We start from the raw sequence: 17,449 nt of genomic DNA, 5'->3' as shown, positions 1-17,449 counted from the left end.
AAAACTCAGTAACCTCCTCAGCAACATAGCTTTCAACAATAGATGCTTCCGGCCTATATCGGTTCCTAACATAACCTTTTAATACTTTCATGTACCGTTCAAATGGGTACATCCACCTCAAATAAGCTGGACCGCAATGTTTGATCTCTCTAACCAAATGCACAAGCAAATGAACTATGATATCAATAAATGAAGGTGGAAAGTACATCTCTAGCTGACACAGTGTAACAATAATTTCATTTTGCAACTCATCTAATTTGTCTGGATCAATAACTTTTCCACAAATTGCATTGAAAAAGAAACAAAGTCTTATGATGGTGTATCTCAACTTTTTAGGCAATATGTCTCTAACAGCCACTGGCAATAGTTGTTGCATTAAGACATGAAAATCATGAGACTTCAAACCCACCAATTTTAAATCTTGCATATTAACAAGTCTACTGATATTTGATGAATACCATTGTGGTACCTTTACTCCACGTAAACACTCACAAAAACTTATTTTCTCCTTTCTTGATAAAGTATGAGCAGCGGGAGGCAAATATGTTTTCTTACCCTCGGAACGTGGAGCTAATGTAGGCCGTATACACATTTCAACCAAATCCAATCTAGCATTGAGTCCATCTTTAGACTTACCTTTTATGTCTAAAAGAGTTCCAACCAGACTATCACATACATTTTTCTCCACATGTATCACATCAATACTATGTCTCACATCTAGTGTCTTCCAATATGGAAGATCAAAGAATATAGATTTCTTTTTCCACGGACTCTTCTCATTTGTAGATTTTGACCTCTTACCTCTTTCAGATTTAAGCTTCTGAGTCTTACCGAAAGTAACATTGATGCATTCAACTCGTTCATATACTTGATTCCTAGTCAATGTTTGTGGAGCATCTGTATAGTCTTGCACCCCATTGAATGCCTTTTTTAAATTTCGATAAGGGTGAAATTTATCAAGAAATCTCCGATGTCCCATGTATACCGTCTTTCTACCATGAACAAGTTGATGGTAACATGTATTATCTTCACATATGGGGCATGCCTTGATCTGCATGCCATGTTAAGTTCTTCGCATCACTTGGGAGATACCACAAAACTTTAGCTGGTGGCCTTTTCAAACGTACTTTACCAGCAACATTCTCGCTTGTTTCATAACGAGATGCCCCACATATTGGACATGCATGCAAATCTTTGTAATCATTCCTAAACAATATGCAATCGTTAGGGCAAAGCATGTATCTTTGTATATCCCATACCCATTGGACACAAAATCTTTTTGGAATCATACTTACTATTGGGAAGTTCATTACCATCTGGAAGCATGTCCTTTACTATTTCAAGTAACGCAGTAAAACTCTTGTCACTCCACCCATTCCTAGCTTTCAAGTTGAATAATTTTAATATAGCAGATAATCGGGAATATTTACTACATCCCGGCCATAACGGTTGTTTTGAATCATTCAATAATTCATCTAACTCATTTGACCGATTGGTAAACTCTTCTCCAACATCGCGAAAAATTTCATCCAACCGATCTTCAGACTCATTATCTTCATTGTCAACATACACATTAGATGTCGTAGACACATCGCGTTCACAGTGCTAAATCCATTGTGTATAATATGGATTAATCCCATTAACGATTAGATCATCATATATATGTCCTCTTCACCTAACTTTTTCTGATTACAACATTTCTTACAAGGACACAACCACCTGTTATTACTATTCGGAAGGTTACTCTTTGCAAAGTCTAAAAATTTTCTAACTCCATCTTCGTATTCCGTACTAAGTCGATTAGCTATCGTCCAACATTTATCCATCACGTACAAGTCAATCTAGATAATAATAACTCTAATTAAACATTTGTTAACACTATTTTAACAAATTTCTATAATAATAACTACTACAACAACTACAATAATTTTAGCATTTACATAATGCAAACAAGTAGCATTTCATGGACGCAAAGAAGTAGCATTTATCCATCACGTACAAGCCAATCTAGCTAAAATAATAATAATCTTAATTAAACATTTTTTAACACTATTTTAACAAATTTCTATAATAATAATAACTACTACAACAACTACAATAATTTTAGCATTTACATAGTCCAAACAAGTAGCATTTAATGGACGCAAACAAGTAGCATTTATCCATCACGTACAAGGCAATCTAGGTATAATAATAATAACAATCCGTCAATTCTAGATGCTTTCTTATACATCCTAACTAACCAAAGAACATGTCAAACACAATGTGAATTGAATCTTGCTAAACACAATAGACAAATTGCGTACCCGAGACCGGCGAAGAACAGTGGAGGAGGAGTGCAGCAAGGACTGAACTTAGTCAAACCCGATTGACGCCTAACAAAAAATAAACCAATCAAATATTTTCGAAGTAGCAAAGCAGAAAAGTTTCTTTTTTTTTTTTTTTAAGTAAGCAAAGCAGAAAAGTTTAATTTAAAGTTTAAGTGAGAATAGGTCAAACACACCAACATTCATACAGAGTATTTTGTGACTTTAAATATTTTTTAGAGTTGATTTAGGATCGAGCCAATACCTTATCACCCTATGACAATAGTTAGTAATATTAATCTCAACATTTATTTAAAAAAAAAAAAGACTTGATAATTTAAATGTAATATTCTCCTAACAATTATACATATAATCTATGGTAAATTGCTACTAGTTGCATATTAAATTGGATGTAGCATCGTCTGACCTACACACTAGTAATAGGGTGCTAACTTTATAGCCAATTTAATCTCGGTTTTCAACAAATGATTCTTTACCTAAATAAAGATGCAAATGTAAGAAATTTCCAAAATAAATTTAGAAATTTTATAATTAATGGTTGTCATAATTTTATAATTTCCAAAATAAATTTAGATTATATTTAATTAAACCATTGTCCTCATAATAAGCCCTACTAGAGTGCTATATATCTAGATTCTAACAACCTTGCACTGGATCAAACCCCCCTAAAGTAAATTCAACTCCTTCTGCATTATACTATTAGTGATTAGTGATGTGTATATTAATATTATAGCATAAGTAGCATTATTCCTAAAATTTCGTAATATACACAATAATATATAAACAATATTTCATAAAATTCCACATATACACACACAACAATTCATAATTTACCCAATAACTTATAAAATCAAAAATATATACACAATTATTCCTAAAATTTTGAAATATACACAATAATAATTTATAAAATTCAAAATTCAAAAAATATAAAAATTAATTTTATATATATATATATATATATATATATATATATATATATATATATATATATATATATGTATATATATATATACCTGCCGTATATGCGTCAGATCGACGCCGTGCGGCGTCCGGCGGCGAGGCAGCGCGGGCGAGGCAACGACCGGCGAGCGGCAAGCGGCGAGGCAGCGAACGGCGAGGCGGCGAGCGGCGACCGTCGAGTGTCGAGGCAGCGAAGAGAGATCTGATCTGTCTACGGTGGCGGTGGTGGAGCTGAATTTACGGTGCGGTGGTGGAGATAAGTAAACGGTGGCGGTGGTGGAGGGTTTTGTTGGCGGTGAGGCGTTGATCTAATCTGATCTGTCTTTGTCTTCGATTTTGTTAAAATGAAATGAGTATACGGCGTCGGCTATATACGTAGCCGGCGCCGTATACTATATTAATTATTATTTTTTTAATTCAGATACGGCGTCGGCTATATACGTAGCCGACGCCGTAAACTATATATATATATATATATATTTTTTTTTATTCGAGTATACGACGTCGGCTTTATACTCGCCAACGCCGTATACCATATTTATTTATTATTTTTTTATGGGATATACGGCGTCGGCATTATAAATAGCCGACGCCTTATACTATATTATTTATTTATTTATTTATATTATAGATACGACGCCGGCTATACGAAAAAGCCGACGTCAAATGTATTTTTTAAAAATTAAAAATTAAATTTAAATATTTAACTTCGGTTTTTCGAAAAACCGACGTTATAATGGCGATGTTAAATCATTTTTCGTAAATCGACTTGGTTCATTATTTTCCAACATGCTTGTCTAATAGAAGAGGGGCGTAAATTAAAGTTAACCGCAGCTTTTAGTTTCCCCTTGTCACAAGAAAGGTTGTTTGCAGATTAGGAACATGAGATTTTTAGTTTACAAAGCAAGCAAAATTCCATTCCTTTTTTTTTATTTGAAAGGTTTAGTTAATGATAATATTGGATTTCCTTACTCAACAAAGTTGTGAAATAGATTACACAAGTATGTCGGTTGGGATAGTACCATCCAATTTCTTGATGCGCTGCTGCCTCTTGGATGGCTTAAATTCGTGCCAATGTCACTACCCTTAGTTGAAAAGGAAATGAGGATAGATAGAAGTAAAAGGAGAAGTAGAAATAGGATGGCGGAAAAAGTTGTATCTATCCTGATAGACAAGAAAAACAATCCGATTTTCAGAGATGAGAATCTGAGCCCTGGAACAAGTACAACACCGCTAATGTTAATGGTAGAGATATTATAAGAGAACAAGTACAACACCTCACTGCTCAATCTGATGAATTTCACTCAGCTTTCTACCACAATGTTGTGTTCATCAGTAGCGATATCTACAAGAAAATGGGCAAAAGTTAGCATAAGAGATGATATTTAGAAAGGTATTTTTCAAATAATGATGGGTGAACTACTATGGCCTGAGATGCTGATTTAGAAGAGGTCTATTTTTAGAAAAGTTGGTTTATGGTGCATGCTAAACCAGACATTTGGATTTGGATTTCGACAAATGTTACGAAGTTCAATAAGATATTTGCAAAAAAGTCTTGCTCTGCCAAATGCTGACTACCCACCCAGAACTTACATATTCTAGCCACAAACAGGTTAACCACCTCCAGATTTTGTCTAAGATTAAAATAGTTTGCTTTTATCAACATCTCATTCCTAAAGAAAAAAAAAAATCATCATTTTTGTCACATTGTGTGTGAGTATTTTAATGTAGTAATGTTGATTCGATGCTTTAATTCTGAATTTTAAAACATAAATACTTGAATATTTTATGAATTCTTGGCTTACAAAGATGTGGTGCACGAAGTGTTTAAATTACGACTCAACTGGGGCTCGAACCCAAAATCTCTAATTTCATAGACCAACACCTTATCCATTGGGCCACGAAGTCCAATGCTTTTGCAATTAAATTTAAACATTAATATCTTTAAACGTTTGAAGAACTTATTCATTGGGCTAAGGAGTGCTGTGTTTTTATGATTTAAAATTAAAAAATAAATAAATAATATTAACATTAGGAACAACATAAGCGCCCTACCAGGTTTGAACCGGTGACCTCTTGATCTACAGTCAAATGCTCTACCACTGAGCTAAACACCCTTAGATGCTAAATTGGACATTTTTCCAACTATGACTTCTACAAAAAATTTAGTTAATTGCATTTATGTTGATAATCAGAACTTCAATAAGCAAATGCTTTAATTTGTTGGAAAAATTGCATTTTAAGTGGCTATTTTGTGGTACAATTATCAGTGGGGTCCACTTCCGATTTGGGTCTTGTCAAAGTGGATTCGGGTTCTTCGTAGTGAGACGAAGAGATTGATATATTGTACACTCAAAACGGATAATGGGTGAATGATATATTGATTCTCAAAGTAGACCCATTGATCGAGTTGGAATAATGAAGGGAAAAAGATGAGATTTTGTCCCACAATGATTTGGGAAGTAGATTTGCACCACTATTTATACAAGGGTCTTTTATAAGCTTATTGAATTGTATAGCATAGATGTTTTCTCTCCTGTGAGTATATATACGTATATATATATATATATATATATATATTATTTTCGTAAATCGACTTGGTTCATTATTTTCCAACATGCTTGTCTAATAGAAGAGGGGCATAAATTACAGTTAACCGCATCTTTTAGTTTCCTATTGTCACAAGAAAGGTTGTTTACAGATTAGGAAGCAAAATTCCATTCCTTTTTTTTATTTGAAAGGTTTAGTTAATGATAATATGGGATTTCTTTACTCAACAAAGTTGTGAAATAGATTACACAAGTATGTCAGTTGGGATAGTACCATCCAATTTCTTGATGCGTTGCTGCCTCTTGGATGGGTTAAATTCATGCCAATGTCACTACCCTTAGTTGAAAAGGAAATGAAGATAGATACAAGTAAAAGGAGAAGTAGAAATAGGATGGCGGAAAAAGTTGTATCTATCCTGATAGACAAGAAACACAATCCGATTTTCAGAGATGAGAATCTGAGCCCTGGAACAAGTACAACACCGGTAATGCTAATGGCAGATATATTATAAGAGAACAAGTGTACAACACCTCACAGCTCAATCTGACGAATTTCACTCAGCTTTCTGCCACAATGTTGTGTGCTTCAGAAGCGATATCTACAAGAAAATGGGCAAAAGTTAGCATAAGAGATGATATTTAGAAAGGTATTTTTCAAATAATGATGGGTGAACTACTATGGCCTGAGATGATGATTTAGAAGAGGTCTATTTCCAGAAAAGCTGGTTTATGGTGCGTGCTAAACCAGGCATTTGGATTTCGACAAATGTTACGAAGTTCAATAAGATATTTGCAAAAAAGTCTTGCTCTACCAAATGCTGACTACACACCCAGAACTTACATCTTCCAGCCACAAACAGGTTAACCACTCCAGATTTTGTCTAAGATTAGTGTAATTTGCTTTTATTAACCACTCCAGATTTTGTGTAAGAATAATATAATTTCCTTTTATCAGCATCCCATTCCTAAAGAAAAAAAAAATCATCATTTTTGTCACATTGTGTGTGAGTATTTTAATGTAGTAATGTTGATTTGATGCTTTACTTCTGAATTTTAAAACAAATTAATACTTGAATTTTCAATGAATTCTTGGCTTACAAAGGTGTGGCCCCGCTGGGGATCAAACCCAGTATCTCTGATTTCGTAGACAAACGCCTTATCCATTCGGCCACGAAGCCCAATGCATTTGTAATTAAATTTAAACATTAATATCTTTAAACGTTTGTAGAACTTATTCATTGGGCCAAGGAGTGCTGTGTTTTTATAATTTAAAATTAAAAATTAAATAAATAAAATTAATATTAGGTACAACATAAGGGCCCTACCGGTTTTAACCGGTGACCTCTTGAACTGCAGTCAAATCCTCTACAATTGAGCTAAAGACCCTTAGATGCTAAATTGGACATTTTTCCAACTATGACTTCTACAAAAAATTTAGTTAATTGCATTTATGTTGATAATCAGAACTTCAATAAGCAAATGCTTTAATTTGTTGGAAAAATTGCATTTTAAGTGGCTATTTTGTGGTACAATTATCAGTGGGGTCCACTTCCGATTTGGGTCTTGTCAAAGTGGATTCGAGTTCTTCGTAGTGAGACGAAGAGATTGATATATTGTACACTCAAAACGGATAATGGGTGAATGATATATTGATACTCAAAGTAGACCCATTGATCGAGTTGGAAAAATGAAAGGAAAAAGATGAGATTTTGTCCCACATTGATTTGGGAAGTAGATTTGCACCACTATTTATACAAGGGTCATTTATAGGCTTATTGAATTGTAAAGCATAGATGCTCTCTCTCTTGTGAATATATATATATATATATATATATATATATATATATATGTATATATATTATTTTCGTAAATCGACTTGGTTCATTATTTTCCAAACATGCTTGTCTAATAGAAGAGGGGCGGCAGCTTTTAGTTTCCTCTTGTCACAAGAAAAGGTTGTTTGCAGATTAGGAACATGAGATTTTTAGTTTACAAAGCAAGCAAAATTCCATTCCTTTTTTTTTATTTGAAAGGTTTAGTTAATTATAATATTGGATTTCTTTACTCAACAAAGTTGTGAAATAGATTACACAAGTATGTCGGTTGGGATAGTACCATCCAATTTCTTGATGCGCTGCTGCCTCTTAGATGGGTTAAATTCGTGCCAATGTCACTACCCTTAGTTGAAAAGGAAATGAAGATTGATACAAGTAAACGGAGAAGTAGAAATAGGATGGCGGAAAAAGTTGTATCTATCCTGATAGACAAGAAAGACAATCCGATATTCAGATATGAGAATCTGAGCCCTGGAACAAGTACAACACCGCTAATGCTAATGGCAGAGATATTATAAGATAACAAGTACAACACCTCACAGCTCAATCTGACGAATTTCACTCAGCTTTCTGCCACAATATTGTGTGCTTCAGTAGCGATATCTACAAGAAAATGGGCAAAAGTTAGCATAAGAGATGATATTTAGAAAGGTATTTTTCAAATAATGATGGGTGAACTACTATGGCCTTAGATGATGATTTAGAAGAGGTCTATTTCCAGAAAAGCTGGTTTATGGTGCGTGCTAAACCAGACATTTGGATTTCGACAAATGTTAAGAAGTTCAATAAGATATTTGCAAAAAAGTCTTGCTCTTTCAAATGCTGACTACCCACCCAGAACTTACATCTTCCAGCCACAAACAGGTTAACCACTCCAGATTTTGTCTAAGATTAGTGTAATTTTCTTTTATTAACAACTCCAGATTTTGTGTAAGAATAATATAGTTTGCTTTTATCAGCATCCCATTCCTAAAGAAAAAAAAAATCATCATTTTTGTCACATTGTGTGTGAGTATTTTAATGTAGTAATGTTGATTTGATGCTTTACTTCTGAATTTTAAAACAAATAAATACTTGAATTTTCAATGAATTCTTGGCTTACAAAGGTGTGGTGCAAGAAGTGTTTAAATTACGACTCCGTTGGGGATCAAAATCAGAATCTCTGGTTTCATAAACAACCACCTTATCCATTGGGCCACGAAGTCCAATGCTTTTGCAATTAAATTTAAACATTAATATCTTTAAACGTTTGTAGAACTTATTCATTGGACCAAGGAGTGCTGTGTTTTTATGATTTAAAATTTCTAAAAAAATTATTAAGAACAACATAAGGGCTTTACCGGGTTTGAACCGGTGACCTCTTGATCTGCAATCAAATGCTCTACCACTGAGCTAAAGACCCTTTGATGCTAAATTAGACATTTTTCCAACTATGACTTCTACAAAAAATTTAGTTAATTGCATTTATGTTGATAATCAGAACTTCAATAAGCAAATGCTTTAATCTGTTGGAAAAATTGCATTTTAAGTGGCTATTTTGTGGTCAAATTATCTGTGGGGTCCACTTCCGATTTGGGTCTTGTCAAAGTGGATTCGGGTTCTTCGTAGTGAGACGAAGAGATTGATATATTGTACACTCAAAACGGATAATGGGTGAATGATATATTGATTCTCAAAGTAGACCCATTGATCGAGTTGGAAAAATGAAGGGAAAAAGATGAGATTTTGTCCCACATTGATTTGGGAAGTAGATTTGCACTACTATTTATACAAAGGTCATTTATAGGCTTATTCAATTGTAATTATATATATATATATATATATATATATATATATATATATATATATATATATATATATATATTATATTATTTTCGTAAATCGACTTGGTTCATTATTTTCCAACATGCTTGTCTAATAGAAGAGGGGCGGCAGCTTTTAGTTTCCTCTTGTCATAAGAAAAGGTTGTTTGCAGATTAGGAACATGAGATTTTTAGTTTACAAAGCAAGCAAAATTCCATTCCTTTTTTTTATTTGAAAGGTTTTGTTAATGATAATATTGGATTTCTTTACTCAACAAAGTTGTGAAATAGATTACACAAGTATGTCGGTTGGGATAGTACCATCTAATTTCTTGATGCGCTGCTGCCTCTTGGATGGGTTAAATTCGTGCCAATGTCACTACCCTTAGTTGAAAAGGAAATGAAAATAGATACAAGTAAAAGGAGAAGTAGAAATAGGATGGCGGAAAAGGTTGTATCTATCCTGATAGACCAGAAAGACAATCCGATTATCAGAGATGAGAATCTGAGCCCTGGAACAAGTACAACACCGCAAATGCTAATGGCAGAGATATTATAAGAGAACAAGTGTACAACACCTCACAGCTCAATCTGACGAATTTCACTCAGCTTTCTGCCACAATGTTGTGTGCTTCATTAGCGATATCTACAAGAAAATGGGCAAAAGTTAGCATAAGAGATGATATTTAGAAAGGTATTTTTCAAATAATGATGGGTGAACTACTATGGCCTGAGATGATGATTTAGAAGAGGTCTATTTCCAGAAAAGCTGGGTGCGTGCTAAACCAGACATTTGGATTTCGACAAATGTTACGAAGTTCAATATGATATTTGCAAAAAAGTCTTGCTCTTCCAAATGCTGACTACCCACCCAGAACTTACATCTTCCAGCCACAAACAGGTTAACCACTCCAGATTTTGTCTAAGATTAGTGTAATTTTCTTTTATTAACAACTCCAGATTTTGTGTAAGAATAATATAGTTTGCTTTTATCAGCATCCCATTCCTAAAGAAAAAAAAAATCATCATTTTTGTCACATTGTGTGTGAGTATTTTAATGTAGTAATGTTGATTTGATGCTTTACTTCTGAATTTTAAAACAAATAAATACTTGAATTTTCAATGAATTCTTGGCTTACAAAGGTGTGGTGCAAGAAGTGTTTAAATTACGACTCCGTTGGGGATCAAAATCAGAATCTCTGGTTTCATAAACAACCACCTTATCCATTGGGCCACGAAGTCCAATGCTTTTGCAATTAAATTTAAACATTAATATCTTTAAACGTTTGTAGAACTTATTCATTGGACCAAGGAGTGCTGTGTTTTTATGATTTAAAATTTCTAAAAAAATTATTAAGAACAACATAAGGGCTTTACCGGGTTTGAACCGGTGACCTCTTGATCTGCAATCAAATGCTCTACCACTGAGCTAAAGACCCTTTGATGCTAAATTAGACATTTTTCCAACTATGACTTCTACAAAAAATTTAGTTAATTGCATTTATGTTGATAATCAGAACTTCAATAAGCAAATGCTTTAATCTGTTGGAAAAATTGCATTTTAAGTGGCTATTTTGTGGTCAAATTATCTGTGGGGTCCACTTCCGATTTGGGTCTTGTCAAAGTGGATTCGGGTTCTTCGTAGTGAGACGAAGAGATTGATATATTGTACACTCAAAACGGATAATGGGTGAATGATATATTGATTCTCAAAGTAGACCCATTGATCGAGTTGGAAAAATGAAGGGAAAAAGATGAGATTTTGTCCCACATTGATTTGGGAAGTAGATTTGCACTACTATTTATACAAAGGTCATTTATAGGCTTATTCAATTGTTATTATATATATATATATATATATATATATATATATATATATATATATATTATATTATATTATTTTCGTAAATCGACTTGGTTCATTATTTTCCAACATGCTTGTCTAATAGAAGAGGGGCGGCAGCTTTTAGTTTCCTCTTGTCATAAGAAAAGGTTGTTTGCAGATTAGGAACATGAGATTTTTAGTTTACAAAGCAAGCAAAATTCCATTCCTTTTTTTTATTTGAAAGGTTTTGTTAATGATAATATTGGATTTCTTTACTCAACAAAGTTGTGAAATAGATTACACAAGTATGTCGGTTGGGATAGTACCATCTAATTTCATGATGCGCTGCTCCCTCTTGGATGGGTTAAATTCGTGCCAATGTCACTACCCTTAGTTGAAAAGGAAATGAAAATAGATACAAGTAAAAGGAGAAGTAGAAATAGGATGGCGGAAAAGGTTGTATCTATCCTGATAGACCAGAAAGACAATCCGATTATCAGAGATGAGAATCTGAGCCCTGGAACAAGTACAACACCGCTAATGCTAATGGCAGAGATATTATAAGAGAACAAGTGTACAACACCTCACAGCTCAATCTGACGAATTTCACTCAGCTTTCTGCCACAATGTTGTGTGCTTCATTAGCGATATCTACAAGAAAATGGGCAAAAGTTAGCATAAGAGATGATATTTAGAAAGGTATTTTTCAAATAATGATGGGTGAACTACTATGGCCTGAGATGATGATTTAGAAGAGGTCTATTTCCAGAAAAGCTGGGTGCGTGCTAAACCAGACATTTGGATTTCGACAAATGTTACGAAGTTCAATATGATATTTGCAAAAAAGTCTTGCTCTTCCAAATGCTGACTACCCACCCAGAACTTACATCTTCCAGCCACAAACAGGTTAACCACTCCAGATTTTGTCTAAGATTAGTGTAATTTTCTTTTATTAACAACTCCAGATTTTGTGTAAGAATAATATAGTTTGCTTTTATCAGCATCCCATTCCTAAAGAAAAAAAAAATCATCATTTTTGTCACATTGTGTGTGAGTATTTTAATGTAGTAATGTTGATTTGATGCTTTACTTCTGAATTTTAAAACAAATAAATACTTGAATTTTCAATGAATTCTTGGCTTACAAAGGTGTGGTGCAAGAAGTGTTTAAATTACGACTCCGTTGGGGATCAAAATCAGAATCTCTGGTTTCATAAACAACCACCTTATCCATTGGGCCACGAAGTCCAATGCTTTTGCAATTAAATTTAAACATTAATATCTTTAAACGTTTGTAGAACTTATTCATTGGACCAAGGAGTGCTGTGTTTTTATGATTTAAAATTTCTAAAAAAATTATTAAGAACAACATAAGGGCTTTACCGGGTTTGAACCGGTGACCTCTTGATCTGCAATCAAATGCTCTACCACTGAGCTAAAGACCCTTTGATGCTAAATTAGACATTTTTCCAACTATGACTTCTACAAAAAATTTAGTTAATTGCATTTATGTTGATAATCAGAACTTCAATAAGCAAATGCTTTAATCTGTTGGAAAAATTGCATTTTAAGTGGCTATTTTGTGGTCAAATTATCTGTGGGGTCCACTTCCGATTTGGGTCTTGTCAAAGTGGATTCGGGTTCTTCGTAGTGAGACGAAGAGATTGATATATTGTACACTCAAAACGGATAATGGGTGAATGATATATTGATTCTCAAAGTAGACCCATTGATCGAGTTGGAAAAATGAAGGGAAAAAGATGAGATTTTGTCCCACATTGATTTGGGAAGTAGATTTGCACTACTATTTATACAAAGGTCATTTATAGGCTTATTCAATTGTTATTATATATATATATATATATATATATATATATATATATATATATATATATTATATTATATTATTTTCGTAAATCGACTTGGTTCATTATTTTCCAACATGCTTGTCTAATAGAAGAGGGGCGGCAGCTTTTAGTTTCCTCTTGTCATAAGAAAAGGTTGTTTGCAGATTAGGAACATGAGATTTTTAGTTTACAAAGCAAGCAAAATTCCATTCCTTTTTTTTATTTGAAAGGTTTTGTTAATGATAATATTGGATTTCTTTACTCAACAAAGTTGTGAAATAGATTACACAAGTATGTCGGTTGGGATAGTACCATCTAATTTCATGATGCGCTGCTCCCTCTTGGATGGGTTAAATTCGTGCCAATGTCACTACCCTTAGTTGAAAAGGAAATGAAAATAGATACAAGTAAAAGGAGAAGTAGAAATAGGATGGCGGAAAAGGTTGTATCTATCCTGATAGACCAGAAAGACAATCCGATTATCAGAGATGAGAATCTGAGCCCTGGAACAAGTACAACACCGCTAATGCTAATGGCAGAGATATTATAAGAGAACAAGTGTACAACACCTCACAGCTCAATCTGACGAATTTCACTCAGCTTTCTGCCACAATGTTGTGTGCTTCAGTAGCGATATCTACAAGAAAATGGGCAAAAGTTAGCATAAGAGATGATATTTAGAAAGGTATTTTTCAAATAATGATGGGTGAACTACTATGGCCTGAGATGATGATTTAGAAGAGGTCTATTTCCAGAAAAGCTGGGTGCGTGCTAAACCAGACATTTGGATTTCGACAAATGTTACGAAGTTCAATATGATATTTGCAAAAAAGTCCTGCTCTGCCAAATGCTGACAACCCACCCAGAACTTAGTTAATTGCATTTATGTTGATAATCAGAACTATAATAAGCAAATGCTTTAATCTGTTGCAAAAATTGCATTTTAAGTGGCTATTTTGTGGTACAATTATCAGTGGGGTCCACATCCGATTTGGGTCTTGTCAAAGTGGATTCGGGTTCTTCGTAGTGAGACGAAGAGATTGATATATTGTACACTCAAAACGGATAATGGGTGAATGATATATTGATTCTCAAAGTAGACCCATTGATCGAGTTGGAAAAATGAAAGGAAAAAGATGAGATTTTGTCCCACATTGATTTGGGAAGTAGATTTGCATCACTATTCATACAAGGGTCATTTATAGGCTTATTGAATTGTAAAGCATAGATGTTCTCTCTCTTGTGAGTATATATATATATATGTATATATATATATATATATATATATATATATATATATATATATATTATTTTCGTAAATCGACTTGGTTCAATATTTTCCAACATGCTTGTGTAATAGAAGAGGGGCGGCAGCTTTTAGTTTCCTCTTGTCACAAGAAAAGGTTGTTTGCAGATTAGGAACATGAGATTGTTAGTTTACAAAGTAAGCAAAATTCCATTCCTTTTTTTTATTTGAAAGGTTTAGTTAATGATAATATTGGATTTCTTTACTCAACAAAGTTGTGAAATAGATTACACAAGTATATCGGTTGGGATAGTACCATCCAATTTCATGATGCGCTGCTGCCTCTTGGATGGGTTAAATTCGTGCCAATGTCACTACCCTTAGTTGAAAAGGAAATGAAAATAGATACAAGTAAAAGGAGAAGTAGAAATAGGATGGCGGAAAAGGTTGTATCTATCCTGATAGACAAGAAAGACAATCCGATTTTCAGAGATGGGAATCTGAGCCCTGGAACAAGTACAACACCGCTAATGCTAATGGCAGAGATATTATAAGAGAACAAGTGTACAACACCTCACAGCTCAATCTGACGAATTTCACTCAGCTTTCTGCCACAATGTTGTGTGCTTCAGTAGCGATATCTACAAGAAAATGGGCAAAAGTTAGCATAAGAGATGATATTTAGAAAGGTATTTTTCAAATAATGATGGGTGAACTACTATGGCCTGAGATGATGATTTAGAAGAGGTCTATTTCCAGAAAAACTGGTTTATGGTGCTTGCTAAACCAGACATTTGGATTTCGACAAATGTTACGAAGTTCAATAAGATATTTGCAAAAAAGTCTTGCTCTGCCAAATGCTGACTACCCACCCAGAACTTACATCTTCCAGCCACAAACAGGTCAACCACTCCAGTTTTTATCTAAGATTAGTGTAATTTGCTTTTATTAACCACTCCAGATTTTGTGTAAGAATAATATAGTTTGCTTTTATCAGCATCCCATTCCTAAAGAAAAAAAAAATCATCATTTTTGTCACATTGTGTGTGAGTATTTTAATGTAGTAATGTTGATTTGATGCTTTACTTCTGAATTTTAAAACAAATAAATACTTGAATTTTCAATCAATTCTTGGATTAGAGAGATGTGGTGCAAGAAGTGCTTAAATTACAACTCCGCTGGGGATCGAACCCAGAATCTCTGGTTTCGTAGACCAGCGCCTTATCTATTGGGCCACGAAGTCCAATATTTTTGCAATTAAATTTAAACATTAATATCTATAAAAGTTTGTAGAAATTATTCATTGGGCCATGGAGTGCTGTGTTTTTATGATTTAAAATTAAAAAATGAATAAATAAAATTAATATTAAGAACAACATAAAGGCCCTACCAGGTTTGAACCGGTGACCTCTTGATCTGCAGTCAAATGCTCTACCACTGAGCTAAAGGCCCTTAAATGCTAAATTGGACATTTTTCCAACTATGACTTGTACAAAAATTTTAGTTAATTGCATTTATGTTGATAATCAGAACTTCAATAAGCAAATGCTTTAATCTGTTGGAAAAATTGCATTTTAAGTGGCTATTTTGTGGTACAATTATCAGTGGGGTGCATTTCCGATTTGGGTCTTGTCAAATTGGATTCGGGTTCTTCGTAGTGAGACGAAGAGATTGATATATTGTACACTCAAAACGGATAATGGGAGAATGATATATTGATTCTCAAAGTAGACCCATTGATCGAGTTGGAAAAATGAAGGGAAAAAGATGAGATTTTGTCCCACATTGATTGGGGAAGTAGATTTGCACCACTATTTATACAAGGGTCTTTTATAGGCTTATTGAATTGTATAGCATAGATGTTCTCTCTCTTGTGAGTATATATATATATATATATATATATATATATATATATATATATATATATATATATATTATATTATTTTCGTAAATTCGTAAATCGACTTGGTTCATTATTTTCCAACATGCTTGTCTAATAGAAGAGGGGCATAAATTAAAGTTAACCGCAGCTCAAATTCCATTCCTTTAAAAGAATTCAGCATACATTTAAATTTAGGAGTTTAGGGGTTTAAATAGATTTATGAGTTAAGATACATATAGAAAATTAGATGATTTTTTTAATTAAAATTAAAGTATTCTTAGTTATAAAAATAAGAGTAAATACCCAAAATGGTCCATCGACTATAGCTAAATTCACAAATTGGTCCTCGACTTTCAATTTCAACCAATTAAGTCTTTAACTTTGTAATTTTAACACAATTTGGTCCTCTGTCTATTTGATCGTTTGTTGATTGTGATTTTTGAAGATATATATTTAATTTCGTGGTCCATCATCGGTTTTTTAAGGTCCTGATTGCATTTCCAGACCGCACTGTTACATTCGAATCCACTGCAGAAAGCAATCTACCAAATCCGGTCGTCTTTCTCCATCCTCCTTTTGGATTCAATGTAGTTGAGTTCGTACTAGAGCGAAGAAGACAACGTGTTTCCGAACCGGTGCAACATCATCCTAGAGGCCTCCACGTGCTCCGACGAGAGCTGAAGGTTCTTATGGAGATCGTCGATCACGGTCAACAAACGGTCAAATAGATGAAGGACCAAATTGTGTCAAAATTGCAAAGTTAAGGACTTAATTGGTTAAAATTGAAAGACGAGGACCAATTTGTGAATTTAGCTATAGTCGAGGGATCATTTTGGGTATTTACTCTAAATATAACTAGCATTTTGTACGCGCGATGCGTGAAAACTTATGCCCAATATTAAAATATTTGTGTTGGAATTTTTAGCTAAAAATGGCATTTTGAGTGATTATTTTGTGGTACAAATATATGTGGATCCACTTCCGATTTGGGTCGGGTCAAAGTGGATTCGGGTTCTTCGTAGTGAGACGAAGAATTTGATATAATGTACGCTCAAAATGGGTAATAGGTGAATGAGAAATTGATTCTCAAGGTGAACCTATTTGAGAGAAGCTGAAATCTTAAGCTAATTGCTAATTAAATTAGAAATTCGTTATTAAGCTTGTTTCGTTGTAC

The 17,449-nt window shown here is 33.7% G+C and overlaps 5 non-coding genes across 5 annotated transcripts; all 5 read right to left on the bottom strand.

Annotated features, from left to right (window-relative positions):
• Positions 1-9,004: 9,004 nt before the first annotated feature.
• On the bottom strand, positions 9,005-9,076 carry TRNAC-GCA. Its single transcript has one exon. It is a non-coding gene; the product is annotated as a tRNA-Cys (tRNA).
• A 1,767-nt stretch (positions 9,077-10,843) lies between these two features.
• TRNAC-GCA lies at positions 10,844-10,915 on the bottom strand. Its single transcript has one exon. It is a non-coding gene; the product is annotated as a tRNA-Cys (tRNA).
• Positions 10,916-12,673: 1,758 nt separating this feature from the next.
• Positions 12,674-12,745, bottom strand: TRNAC-GCA. Its single transcript has one exon. It is a non-coding gene; the product is annotated as a tRNA-Cys (tRNA).
• A 2,818-nt stretch (positions 12,746-15,563) lies between these two features.
• On the bottom strand, positions 15,564-15,636 carry TRNAR-ACG. Its single transcript has one exon. It is a non-coding gene; the product is annotated as a tRNA-Arg (tRNA).
• Positions 15,637-15,773: 137 nt separating this feature from the next.
• On the bottom strand, positions 15,774-15,845 carry TRNAC-GCA. Its single transcript has one exon. It is a non-coding gene; the product is annotated as a tRNA-Cys (tRNA).
• Positions 15,846-17,449: the final 1,604 nt, after the last annotated feature.

This window comes from Ipomoea nil, unplaced genomic scaffold (assembly GCF_001879475.1).
Source record: "Ipomoea nil cultivar Tokyo-kokei standard unplaced genomic scaffold, Asagao_1.1 scaffold0878, whole genome shotgun sequence".
NCBI classification, from domain to species: domain Eukaryota; kingdom Viridiplantae; phylum Streptophyta; class Magnoliopsida; order Solanales; family Convolvulaceae; genus Ipomoea; species Ipomoea nil.
This window is presented reverse-complemented; position numbering and strand designations above follow the sequence as displayed.